This window comes from Triticum urartu, chromosome 3, assembly GCF_003073215.2.
Source record: "Triticum urartu cultivar G1812 chromosome 3, Tu2.1, whole genome shotgun sequence".
In the NCBI taxonomy this organism is placed as follows: Eukaryota; Viridiplantae; Streptophyta; class Magnoliopsida; order Poales; family Poaceae; genus Triticum; species Triticum urartu.
This window is the reverse complement of record NC_053024.1, coordinates 217,345,899-217,359,309: the sequence shown is the minus strand read 5'-3', so window position 1 is coordinate 217,359,309 and position 13,411 is coordinate 217,345,899.

Sequence of the window (13,411 nt, the reverse complement as noted above, 5' to 3'; positions counted from 1 at the left end):
CTATATAGAGGCGCCGTACACCCCATGTGCTTTACAGATGAGGTAATATATCACCAGTTTCCGGAAGGGTTTAAACCCGTAAACATCGAGGCATATGATGGAACGATAGATCCCCGCCGTATGGATTGAAGATTTTCTTCTCCACATTCACATGGCTCGTAGTGATGATCTCCACGCCATCAAATACCCCCCCTAAAGTGAAAAGGACCAGCACGACACTGGTTGAATAGCCTCCCAGAGAACTCCATTGCCAGTTGGGAGGACTTGGAGGATGCTTTTCAAGACAACTTCCAAGGCACTTATGTCCGGCCACCAGACGCCGATGACCTTAGTCACATAGTCCAGCCACCCAGAGAATCAGCTCGGAAACTCTGGACTCGGTTCTTAATCAAAAAGAACCAAATCATCGACTGCCCGGACGCCGAAGCCTTAGTGGCCTTTAAGCACAGCGTCCGTGACGAATGGCTCGCCCGACACCTCGATCAGGAAAAGCTGAAAACTATGGCAGCTCTTACTGCACTAATGACCCGCTTCTGTGCAGGCGAAGATAGCTGGTTGGCTCATCAAAGCAACAGCAACAGCACCAGTGACCCCGGTACCTCTGAGGACAAGGATGGCAATGGAAGGCCACGACGTAGCAAAAATAAGCGTCAGAACAACAATGAAGAAACTAAGGATATGGCGGTAAACGCTGGATTCAGCGGCTTCAAACCCGGTCAGCGGAAGAAGCCGTTCAAAGGAAATAGAGACGGTCCATCTATTTTTGACAAAATACTAGATAGGCTTGCCAGATTCATGGCACCCCTGATAAGCCTGCCAACCACACCAACAGAAACTGCTGGGTTTTTAAATAGGCCGGTAAATTAAATACCGAACACAAGGGGAAAGGACCTCAAAGCGAGGACGATGATGAGACCCGCCCTCCGAACACAGGGGGACATAAGAAGTTTCCCCCTGAGGTAAAAATAGTGAACATGATATATGTCACGCACATCCCAAAGAGGGAGCGCAAGTGCGCACTAAGGGACGTCTACGCCGTAGAGCCTTTCGCCCCAAAATTCAACCCATGGTCGGCTTGTCCGATCACCTTCGATTGCAGGGATCACCCAACTAGTATCCGTCATGGAGGTTCGACGGCCCTGGTTCTTGATGCCATCATCGATGGATACCATCTCACTAGAGTCCTTATGGACGGCGGCAACAGTCTCAACCTGATTTATCAAGACATTGTCCATAAAATGGGTATTGACCGGTCAACAATCAAGCCTAGTAACACTACCTTTAAAGGAGTGATGCCTGGTGTAGAGGCCCGCTGCATGGGCTCCTTAACACTGGAAGTAGTATTCGGCTCTCCAGATAACTTTTGAAGTGAAGAGTTGATCTTCTATATCGTCCCTTTCCGCAGTGGTTATCACATGCTGCTTGGACAAACTGCTTTCTCCTTCTTCAATGCAGTCCCACATTATGCCTATTTAAATCTCAAAATTCCCGGACCACGCGGCCTCATTACAGTCAATGGAAATACGGAGCACTCCCTCCGTACTGAGGAGCACACCGCGGCCTTAACAGTTGAGGTATAGAACGGACTTGTCAAGCCGAACAACTCATCGGTCATTAAGACCCATGACACTGCCACGCGAGTCCGATCCACATTACAACACGACAACCCGGTGGACCTGGAGCTTGAATAGCAGTTCAGCTTCCACCGATCGCCCCATAAGGTTGCGGCATACGTACCGCGCGTGCATAATTACGCACTCAAAATACCTTGGGCAACGCCAGAGGCATACTGCGGAAAAGTTCTATAGTACGGCTTGACCCTATTCGGACCTTAACCTTTTCTCTCTTTTTTGTTTTTTTTTCTCTTTTTCATTACAGGTTCATTAAAAACCTACCTACTCTTCGGTTGTACAGGGGCTCTTCCCTTGATTCCCCTTTCTTATAGACAACCAACGACTTTTCCTCTCAAAGGATTTCTTACCAAGGAGAAATGGCACAGACATGCGGCAGGGCACCACTGGGATCTTCAAAACCACTACTTTTAGGCCATGTGTAAAACTTTCCCTTGTGTAAACTCTCAGCATGTAAAATAGCCTTGATATTCATGGCATCATCCGTAATAGGACGTCTCAGAGTATTAACTAGGATATAAAGGAAAATAGTTGATCACCACTTTCGTTTGGTACTGATTTCTTTTGCCATCTGTATTCCTTCCTTACTTCAGATTGCCACACGTGCTTTAGTCCGACCTTAACACTGGGGGCTGTATTCGGCTCTGCACATTTTCAAGTCCAAAAACCTATAGGGTACTCTTCGGCGTCCCGAGTATTTCACTATAGGCATTGGCTCCGAATCATGTCTTTGGTCTATAGTTGGGTTGCCCGGCTCCTGTGCTTACCACCTTACGTTTCGCTCATTCAGCTAAGGTAGTAAAGGGAGAACTACTGCGATTGTATTTCTGGTTCGCCCGGTCAAATACCTCAGTAGAGAAAGCCGAAAACTAACTATCATGATATAGAGAGAACTGGTCGGCGATTCAGTGACTTACTACAAATCGTTTGTGATTTACTCCGTGTTATACGAGGGGCTAGTCTTTGTTTGGTCGTGCAGAAAAGTAACCTTAGATTGGATTGCCGCACACGCACAAGGGGCTAGTACTTAGCCTCACCGTCAAACTCCTATGGCTAAATGAAAATAATAAATCCGCATAGTCTGATTTCCTGGTTCACCTTGCGGACACCTCCTTCACGGACTAAGACGTTGGATAAAGTGTGGTCACGCGCTATGCCGAACACCCCGGTAGCATCTACGTGGGGCTAAAGCCGATGACTGGCAACTTTCAAAATTAAACAGCCGCACAGGAGGAAAATTGCTTAATATAAAAAGGCGCACATATATTACATGTCGGCAATCATCACATAATTTTTACAACCCTCACAACCTAATCAAATATCACGTCCTTAGAGCACCGGCCCTCTACTATTCGGGCCCCTTCCAGGATGTCCTCGAAGTACCTCTCCGGCTTGCGGTGATCCTTGCCTTCGGGAGGCCCTGCGGTCGCCACATCGGTGGCCTTCATCTTTGCCCAGTGCATGTTGACACGGGCGAAGGCCATCCAGGCACCTTCTATGCAGGCCGAGCGCTTCACAGCATCAATCCGGGGCAGCGCATCGACGAGCCCCTTCACCAAACTGAAGTAGCTACTGGGAATTGGTTTTGCTGGCCAAAGCCCGACTATCAGATCCTTCATGGCCAAACCGGCCACCCTATGCAGCTCCATCAGCTGCTTCAGCTAGTCATTTAGGGGCGTCGAGTGCTCCGGTGCAAGAAACTGCGACTAAAACAACTTCCCAGTCGAGTTGCCCTCCTGGGCTTGGAAGAATTGTGCGGCATTGATGTCATGCCTTGGAAGACCCACAAATGCTTCTTGAGAACTCCACACTCGAGTGAGCAAAGCATATCTTTGACCTCCAAATATACTCTGCAAAAGAAAGGCCTTACCAACCGCTATGTGCTTCGCCTGACGGATCTCTTCGCGAGCACTCCGGGACTCGACCCGCGCCTCTTTAGCCTCTTGGAGGGCTTTAGCGAGTTCGGATGATTGGGTTGAAGTCTTCTCCTCCAAAGCCTCATATTTGAGGATGGCATCCTTAAGCTCCTGCTCAACTTCGGCCACCCGAGCTTTGTGCTGGCGGCGGGAGGCCTGCTCGGTCTTCAGTTCTGCAGCCGCCTTGTCAGCGGCTGCCTTGTTCGCCTTCGCCTCTTCCTGGGCTTGGGCAAGGGCGCCTTTGAGGGTCTTGACCTCGGATGCACCGACTATGCTCATAATCAGAGCATTACATGAGTTCATCTCCGAATATAACTACCACTTATTATATAGGACTAAACTTTTAACACTCTACGCATACCTTGCATCTCATCAAACTGCTTGTTAATGCGGTTGATTTCTTCGTCGGCCACCTTAAGCTTCTGATTGAATTCGAAAACTTCTGCAGCCTGGGCGGTTGCCGCCAATAGGGAAGCCTGTTACAATAACAGAGAAGCATATTAGCTTTCCCAAATTTTATGTGGATCCTCTGTCCGGTTTCTTTTACACTGGACCGAGCCTCAGGGGCTATTATCTGTTATAGGTATATTCCTCTATATATGGAAAAGCACTTAGAGCATTATGTCGCATACCTCGAAGCCTGTCAGTAGGCTGGTAAAGGCTTCGTTCAATCCGCTCTTGGCAGACTGAACCTTCTCTACCACCACACCCATTAGGGTGTGGTGCTCCTCCATGATGGAAGCACATTGCAGTGCTTCCACTAGAGTGTTCGGCGCCTCCAGAGTAGTGGAGGCCAATGATGGAGCTGATACTCCTCCCCCTCTTTCGAAGGGGGCTGCTCACCTGATCCCGGAGCCGCATTGGTCTCTGGAATGGTGTCCGGTTGGGGCCCGGATTGTTGGGGCTCCGCACCATCGGTTGTCATTGGGGTCGCCTCCCCTATGTCTTAGGCGACTGAGGTATTAACCTCGGGCGCTTGCTCGACAGCCTCGCCCGCCGCTCCGCGGCCAAGAGAGGTCCTTCGGGATAACACCTCGGTGTCATCCATGGTGATAGGCGAGGGGGCTCGTGGCGGCGTCTCGCTCTCTGCCATCTCAGGTGGCAGAGAACTCCCCTCTGATAATGAAGGGTTCGGGAGATCGCAGGGAGGGCTGAAAGGCACGTGGCATAATAAATTATATAATCCAAATAGGAAAACTGAAAGACAAATAGTAAGTATCTAAATACTTACGATTCGGCCAGGGGCTTCCCCCTGGGAGGCCTTTTGGGACCAGTTCGGCATCTGAGTCCGAACTGTCTTAGAGGGTCATCTTCCCCCTCTTGGGCGCCTCCCCCTTCGGGTCTTCAGAGGACGCCCTCTTCTTCTTCCTCCCCTTACGAGGGGAGTCGCTTTCCACCACCTCCTCCTCTTCCTCTTCCTCATCTCCCTCATGGGAGGAGGGGGCTTCGGTCTCTCCGGACATAGCGTCCAAAGGACCCATATGGCGGGGCCGCCCTTGGCCTCCTCACCCTTCTTCTTCTTGGCCTTCTTCTCCGCCGCCTGATACGGCACCGGGACCAGCATCTTTGTCAGCTGGGGTGTGGCTAGGTCTTCGGGCAGTGGTGCCGGACACTTGATCCGCTCCGCCTTTGCCGTCCAGCCCTACACGAAAGACAAATGATACTCGATGGCTCCTCCGGTGAGGCCGGATTCTCAATGTCGAGACCAATGTCTTTGGTCTTCTTCGGCCACGTTTTTTGGGCCTTGAAGAGCAACTTCCAAATGTCTTTGTGTGTCATGACGAAGAAGTGCTTCAAGGTCCGTGGCTCCTCCGGACTAAACTCCCACATGTGAGAGGCCCGGAGTTGGCAAGGGAGAGTCTGGCGGAAGAGCATCACTTGAATCATGTCTGTGAGACCGATGCTTTTGCCTATCATGTTGGTGATGCGCTTTTGCAGCATCTGCACCTCTGCCGAGGACCCGCAGTCATGGCCCTGAGCAGTCTAGGAGGTGACCCTAGTGGGGGGGGTCTGGATCTGAAGTCGGGCGTGGCTACCTAGTTGGCATTGCAGGGTCCGGTGATGTAGAACCACTCTTGCTGCCACACCTTGACCATATCCACAAATTCCCCTTTTGGCCATATGGTGTTGTGAAGCTTGCTCACCATGGCCCCACCGTAGTCTATGTGCTGTCTGTCGACCACCTTTGGCTTTAGATTGAAAACCTTAAGCCATATATAGGCCGAAGTGTGGTGGGATGCAGAGGAGAGCCTCGCACATGAATGCCGATATGTGGAGGAAGGAGTTTGGGGCTAGATCATGGAAATCTAGCCCGTAATAGAACATGAGGCCACGGACGAAGGGGTGAAGGGGAAACCCTAGTCCACGGAGGAAGTGGGAATGAACACTACTCGCTCGCCGGGCTTCGGGGTAGGCGTGACCTGACCCTTGTTGGGGAGCCTATGCGTAATGTCCGCAGACAAATACCCCGTGCCCTAGAGCTCCTTGACGTCTTTCTTGGTGACGGAGGAGGCCTCCCACTTGCCCTTGGAACCAGATCCAGACATGGCTGGGGAGGTTGGTGGCGGTGGGAAATATTGAGATTTTGGGTGTTGGAGCTCAGAGGAAGGGAAGGCAGGAGCTAGGAGAAAGGTGTGGGGAAAAAGGAGGAATCTTTACCCTCTTATAGGCAGTGAAATACCAAACGCCCCCCTCTCAAGCCTTAAAACTCGCATGTTCCCAAAGAGATCGTGCGAATGGCAAGGTTGGATTACCCAAAACCGTATTGATGAGGATCCCGCAATGGGAAGGCACGATCTCTGTTTTGACAAGATGTGCCAATGAGGGCTATGACTCGAAACGCGAAGCGGGAGGCATGAAAACGGTTTGAAATGTTAAAGAGCTAGATGTGACGCTTCGCCAAAAAAAGTTGTCAGTAAAAGACACTATTTTATCTTGATGTCTTTCCTTCATGGCTAAGATTTAAATTAATTATACAGAGCCGGATATAGATCCTTTGTGCAGGGAGTTATCTTAAAATGTTTATAGAGAAGGAACCTACCTTGCGATGCCGAAGACAATCCGTGTGCCGGACACATCATCATTGAAGACTGGTTCAGGGGCTACTGAGGGAGTCCTAGATTAGGGGGTCCTCGGGTGTCCGGACTATTTGATATAGGCCGGACTGATGGGCCGTGAAGATAAAAGCAGAAGACTTTCCCCTGTGTCCGGGTAGGACTCCTATATGCGTGGAAGGCAAATTTAGTGTTTGGATATGTTATTTCCTTCCCCCACAAACTGACTCTGTACAACCCTAGATCCCTCCGGTGTGTATATAAACCAGAGGGTTTAGTCCATAGAGGCTATAGAATCCTCATAGGCTAGACGGCTAGGGTTTAGCCATTACGATCTCGAGGTATATCAACTCTTGTAACCACTATACTCATCGAATACAATCAAGCAGGACGTATGGTTTTACCTCCATTAAGAGGGCCCGAACTTAGGTAAACATTGTGTCCCGCTTGTCCTTTGTTACCATCAATCCTCAGATGCATAGTTCGTGACCCCCTACCTGAGATCTGCTGGTTTTGACATTAATAGCTGCCACCGTAGATGGAGCTGCATCATGGCGGCTCGGGACCAAGCACCGACAGCATCATCAGATCGAATCAAGAAGAAAATGCAGCGATTAGTGTAGAACCTCTTTGGTGGCACCGATTAGGCCTCAGCTTCATCTGAGGAATCAGTGATGGTGATGCTCTTCTGGTGGTGCAGGTGAAGACGGTGGTGTGGGAATGGAGGTGGCGGGATAGACGAGGTGAACTTCGGGGCAGCTCCTTGGAGGTGGAGGACGGGTGGCTGAACTAGCGGGACGATGAGATTGATGATGGATCCTCATCTGGTGCAGTGGATCAGGGACATCGAGCTATTGCGGTGGACGATGTCGTCGGGGAAGAGGCTCCGGCTGGGTGGTGGACGAAGGAGGGTGTGGGGCTTCACGGGTTTTCGCGGCCTCCGTGTATGAATGGGGGGAGGGGAGGGGAGGTGGGAACCATGGCTTAGGGATGCGCTTGTATGAAATGTGGGGTAAGTTACAAAATTAACCCCACCAATTTGAACTAGGCGGTTCTTTCGGTTCAGGGGTATCATGGGAATTTCGCGTCTCAGGATTTCGCAGGAGGTGGGAGTTTTCGCGCGCGTTGTAATTTTGGGATAGCAAGGCGCGGGTTGAGATGGAGGGAGTTTTCGGAGCACAACAAGACAAAGAGATATCTTAAAATTCTGGGATAACAAGGCACGGGTTGAAGAGGCGGGAGTTTCGCAGCACGATAGACAGAGATGCTACCTTGAAATTTCAGCATAACAATGCGCGGCTTGAAATTTCGGGACAACAAGTTCAACGTGTACAAAAAAAGATAATTCGTACCCCACTAGAGAGAGCCATGTCCTGTTTTACTATATTACTAGAAATGCCATTCAAAACAACAACAACAACAACAAACTAAAAAATTAGGACAACAAGCTTAACGTTTACAGTACCAAATCAATTTGCACTTCCCTCAACAATAAAAAAACATTTCGTACTGTTTGGCATATGGATTAAATTTGAGTACATTTTCCCTGTTTGAATAGGATTGCAATCGGGTTAGTTATACAACCATCTAAATATTATCTTCACAATGCATGACATGAATACATGAGTAGTAAATTCCCATATAAATATGAACTACATGTACATACGATCTCGAATTCAAATATGTGTATCCATTTTATGTTGAATTCAAATCATAGTACATGTATGCTCTAGCTAGATGTTTGGAATCTAAACCATGTATGATAGTATGTACAATGTCTTCAACACGCATAACACACACACACACACCATTTAGATATGTGTTGCGAAAGCCACCATCATCTGTAATTTGAATAGTGTGTCCATGCATGGATGCAATGTGGCCAAACTATGTCTGCCATCAGTATATCAAATTCAAATCAGTTTGACCTTGTTCGATGTGAATATAGTATAGCATGCTCGTTTCAAAACCACACCATGCATATCACAATTATATTCATGCATGCATTGGTTTCAAACATCATGATCTCTTATTCAAATAGTTGAATTCAACTTTACATTGATGATGACCTCACCAAGTCTTTTACACCCACACAGTCGTCTTCTCTTTATAGTTGTACCACTAACTTTCCCTCATGCATGCATGCACAAACACTACCACTCGACATTATCCATCGCACACACGAAATCTTTTTCTTCAGGTCGGTCTCCCGTGCATGCACCCCCCCTCTTCATCACTTCGGGCATTCTTTATCTGTCACATGCATGCATGACAATTGATGTTCCTCTATGTGTGTGTGTATATATATCTAGGTCTTTCCCAGTTTTCCACACAAACCGGTCGATCTTTATCTCTAGTCAGGTCTCACCCTGCTCTTTCCCACGTACACATCGATCAAATCTACCTCTCTATATAGGACTACATAGCTAATACACACACATTATCTATCCATCATCTTCCTCTCATCATCCATGCCTTCTGCTTTGCGCGCATAGTGGTAAAGACAGGGGCAGCAAGGGCCCTGGCCCCCTAACATCACTCACTGGTGCGCATCGGTCCTAAACGAATGGTTTTTTTACCCCTTTCCGTGACGGAAATTGGAACCATCGCCAAGTGAGTGTGGGCAATAGGGGGGTCCTTTCCACACGACCCAGAAACCGCCGGGGATATGCCCTCCTGGCACACACGTTCGGCAAAATGAGGTCGTGTGCGACCGACGAGCACTCAAATACGGAAATACGTACAGTAGAGCTAAAAAATACAATTATACGGCGAAATTGTTTCCGGTCACAAGTACATCCCACACAGTCAGTCCCTGCTAAATGTTTCCGTTCGTATGCACCTCCCACACAGTCGCTCCAAGGAAAACGTTTTCGTTCACAGGTACATCACACACAATTTTTCCCGTTAAATCATTTGCGTTATTGAATGTAGCACACACACGGTCCGTTGAAGAAACTGTGTGGCAAAGGCTGTCCATGACACACAGTTTTTATGTGGTAAACGTTTGCACAAGGTGGCCTAACAAAAACAGTTTTCAAGAGAAAGTCATGTGTGATTATTCATTGATCCAACACGGTTTATTCCTAGAAACTGTGTGCATTGCCTGAGGTCATCGCCCACGGTATTTTTTCAACAATCATTTGCAATATCAAAACCCAATTAGCAGGCTAATTCGCCATTAGCAGGCTAATTGCCCTATTATTAATAATCCATTTATTAATCTAATTGACATTCATATTAAGCACACAATATATTTCACTTCCATATTAAGGAAGCAGACTTTCATAATTGAAATACATCAGAGTACAAGATGATATAGCTTCAGCACTCAGCTACCCCATTACACAACTGCACCAGCAGCAAGTTCCACATGCAACATGTAGAACCTTTCGAAAGTAGCATCATAGATGGTATATAGACAGATGCATCTCATCTGGAAAACTGCTGAAGCGGAAGGCGAATATTGAGCCTTCATTCATGTTGAAGGTCTTTGCAACTTTAGGCTAGTGCCAGTGGATGATTGACCATCCGTCCTTCGACCTCTTCAGGAACACTTCAATATTGAACCATGGGTGTTGTATGAAAACCTTCCTCGCCTCTTGACCATAGAGGCGGTTTGAGAGGTAATCATCAGTGAACTGCTTTGGAAAGGCCCGAAAACAAGAATGTGCATAAATATCTTCTATATATTGGAAATGGGGCAAAGGAATAAAAAAAGGCAAGGTATAATAGTTAGTACCATCTTGTAGTGAACTGATGTCTTCTTCATTGTGCAGACAAAGGTCTTGTTGTTTTTTGTCGCTTATTTCTTTATCCTAACAATCTTTCCGAGTTTCTTGATTTGATTGATATTCATGGACAACTCATTTCCCCATATGCAAAAAGGGTCGAACAGTGGGTCAAAACCTCTGACAGCAGGACCTACATGTGCAAGACCAAATTGTTAAAAACCAAAATATTAGAATGGTTTCTGGAATTGCACAATAATGTGCTATTAGACAACGGACCATGCACGTGCTAACCTTGATTGTAAACCTCAGTGCTTCCCATTGTTTCCCTGCAACACATATAAGGTAGTTAGTCATCAGGTTAAGTTAGGGTTCGCATGCTATCAGTAAAATATGTTGATGAAAAATAAGCACATTGCAGATTCATCAGATTAATTGAAGCCACACGGAAAACCCATTTACCCAAACCAAGAATGATTAAGAACTAGGAAATATAGCACTTGTATATGTTTATCATGTATTAAGTGCAGCCAAATTCGATTTATTCCTCACATGCACAACAATACAAAATTTTACCCACGACAATTGGACATCGCATTGCTGAATTGAACCAAGCAGTTAACTAAACACGACAACAACTGAACCAAACATTAACTGAGCACCACATTGCACAATATAACATTGAACCAAGCAGTTAACTAAACACCACAACAAATGAACAAAACATTAACTGAGCACCACATTGCACAATATAACATACTCCTAATAGAAGATCAGAGAGTTAACCAAACAGTTAACTACAGCCAGCTGTAGCAATTGTATTTGTTTCTCATGTATTTACTACAGCCAAATTCAATTTATTCCTCACATGGTATACAATAACAGAATGCACCCACAATTTTGTAAAGATAAATTCGATTTATTTCACACATGGAAGACAATGCAAAATTGCAGCCTGGAGAATTGAACATCACATTTGTAGAATTGAACCAAACAGTTAACTGAGGATGACAACTAATTAATAAAACAGTTAATACGTGAGCACCACACTGCACGACATATAGAACATATACACTAGAGCAACAGATTGCATGGTGAAATTAGATAGCACAATTCACTAGATTTTGTGAAGGAAAGGCAGGAGGAGCACACACAACGGGTAAATCGAGCATGCTTAACCGGCGTAGCTAGCAATTGGCAAGGTGCTCCTCCAAGATCTGGGGGTCAACACGAATGGCAGCCATCGCGACCTCATCCGCGCGTGCAGCCACGATTTGCTTCTCCGCTGCCAAATGCTCCTTGAGGTCCTGGCTATACTGTGTGCACTATGGCTTAGGCCGGTGCTTATTTGGTGGAGGGGTTGGTGATTTGGGTGGAAGGTGTCGCGCTCATGCCGGAGGTCGGGGCATGTGAGATGTGGAAGGAGGAGGAGGATGGGGGTCGGGTGTGGATTACCTGCCTGGATAGAGGAGGCCGAGCAGCGTGAAGGAGGGTCGCCGGCGACGAGGCGGTGGCGCTGCAAGCAAGGAGTGAAGGTTTCAACTTGGAAAGGAAGGCAGAAAGAGGGTAAATGTGGCTTTTGGTAAGGGGGAGGGGGCAGGGAGGTCAATATTTCCGCGGAAGCCGAAAATTTGGAATTGCTTCAGCCAAAAAACTGGTGCGCAAAGTGTCATCAGACACGGTCCCTTATTTAGAACTGTGTACGATATGTGGACATCACAAAGGATTCAGATAGCTTAACCCGTGTGTGATGAGTTTGAACGTCAAAAGTTTTGGTTTGAATTTCCATGGTTACAGTGGTCATCCATATCATTGCATAATTTGGGTACACAAAGAAGACTACGGAACACCCACACTTCTTAATCGAGCAAGTTCAGCAATTAAACAGAGCTAGCTGACCTAAACATTACTCTAAAAAATTAAAGACCAGCGCTCTTAATTAAACAAAACATAGAGTACTACTATGGCTGGTGCTCGTCGATCTCCGCCGCTGCCTCCATGTCCAGCTCGCGCCTGACGGTCTCCTGGGGAAGGGGCTCCATGGCATCCATCGCACCATCTTGGCAAGCATCCCACCATCCGTGTCTGCCATCTCTTTGCAAAAGGCCGCCACGAGCTGGGTGTGGGTGGACGCGATCTGGGCTTGGACGGGCTCCGTCATCGCAAGGAATGCGGCGGAGGAACGGACGGCTGCTCGAACGCTCTCGGCGATTGCTAGCTCTTCGGCCGTGGGTTGCTGACCGTTGTCGGAGAAGCTTCGTTCGCTTTGTGCGGTGACCGCCAGGAGCTGGGCGTGGGCGACCTCGACATGGTCGTGGGCGACCTCCATCTGGGCTAAGGCCGCTGCTACAGAATGGACAGCTATTGTGCCGCTCTCGCCAGTTGCTATCCCTGAGGCAGATGTTGCTGCCGCCACCTGAGAAGCAACAGGGGCTGTTTGGGATGCCTTTGCCGCCCGGTCGCAAATTGTGGCCACGCTCATGCACATTGTTAGCACGCGCACGGCGGCTACGGCCGCGCTCTTGCCAGAGTGGGCCACCGAAGTTGCCCTCACGACCTCGGGTCCATGTGCCCATCTTTCACCGGCGATGATTGAAAAGTGAAATGATATTTGGGGAGCGAGCTAGTGTGCTTGAGACGCCGACTGTGGACTGTAGCCGATGCACCTTCTTGCGTAAGCCATAGGCGTACTATACACCAACGGTGCTCCAAGATATTTTGTACTACATCTCACACGGTTGCTAATAATAAACTGTGTGCGATCTACTTGATTTTTCATCTTGATTTGAATTACATAATGTGGTCACAGTGGCAATGGACGGTGTTTGAATTGCTAGACCTTTTATCTGGAGTGAACATGCAACTATATGTGTGTCGTAAAAGAATTGGAATTATTCAGGGTTCGTTTGAACATTTTATACATTAAATTGGTTTTCTACCCATTTTAGGTGAACAATTCAAATTCGAACTACATGCACATGCTCCCGTGCATATAAGTTGGTTGAAAAATCAAATATGTCTCCTTGAGTGCATCTTAGGTCCCATGCAAGAAATGGGAATGAATTTCAAACACAAGGGCA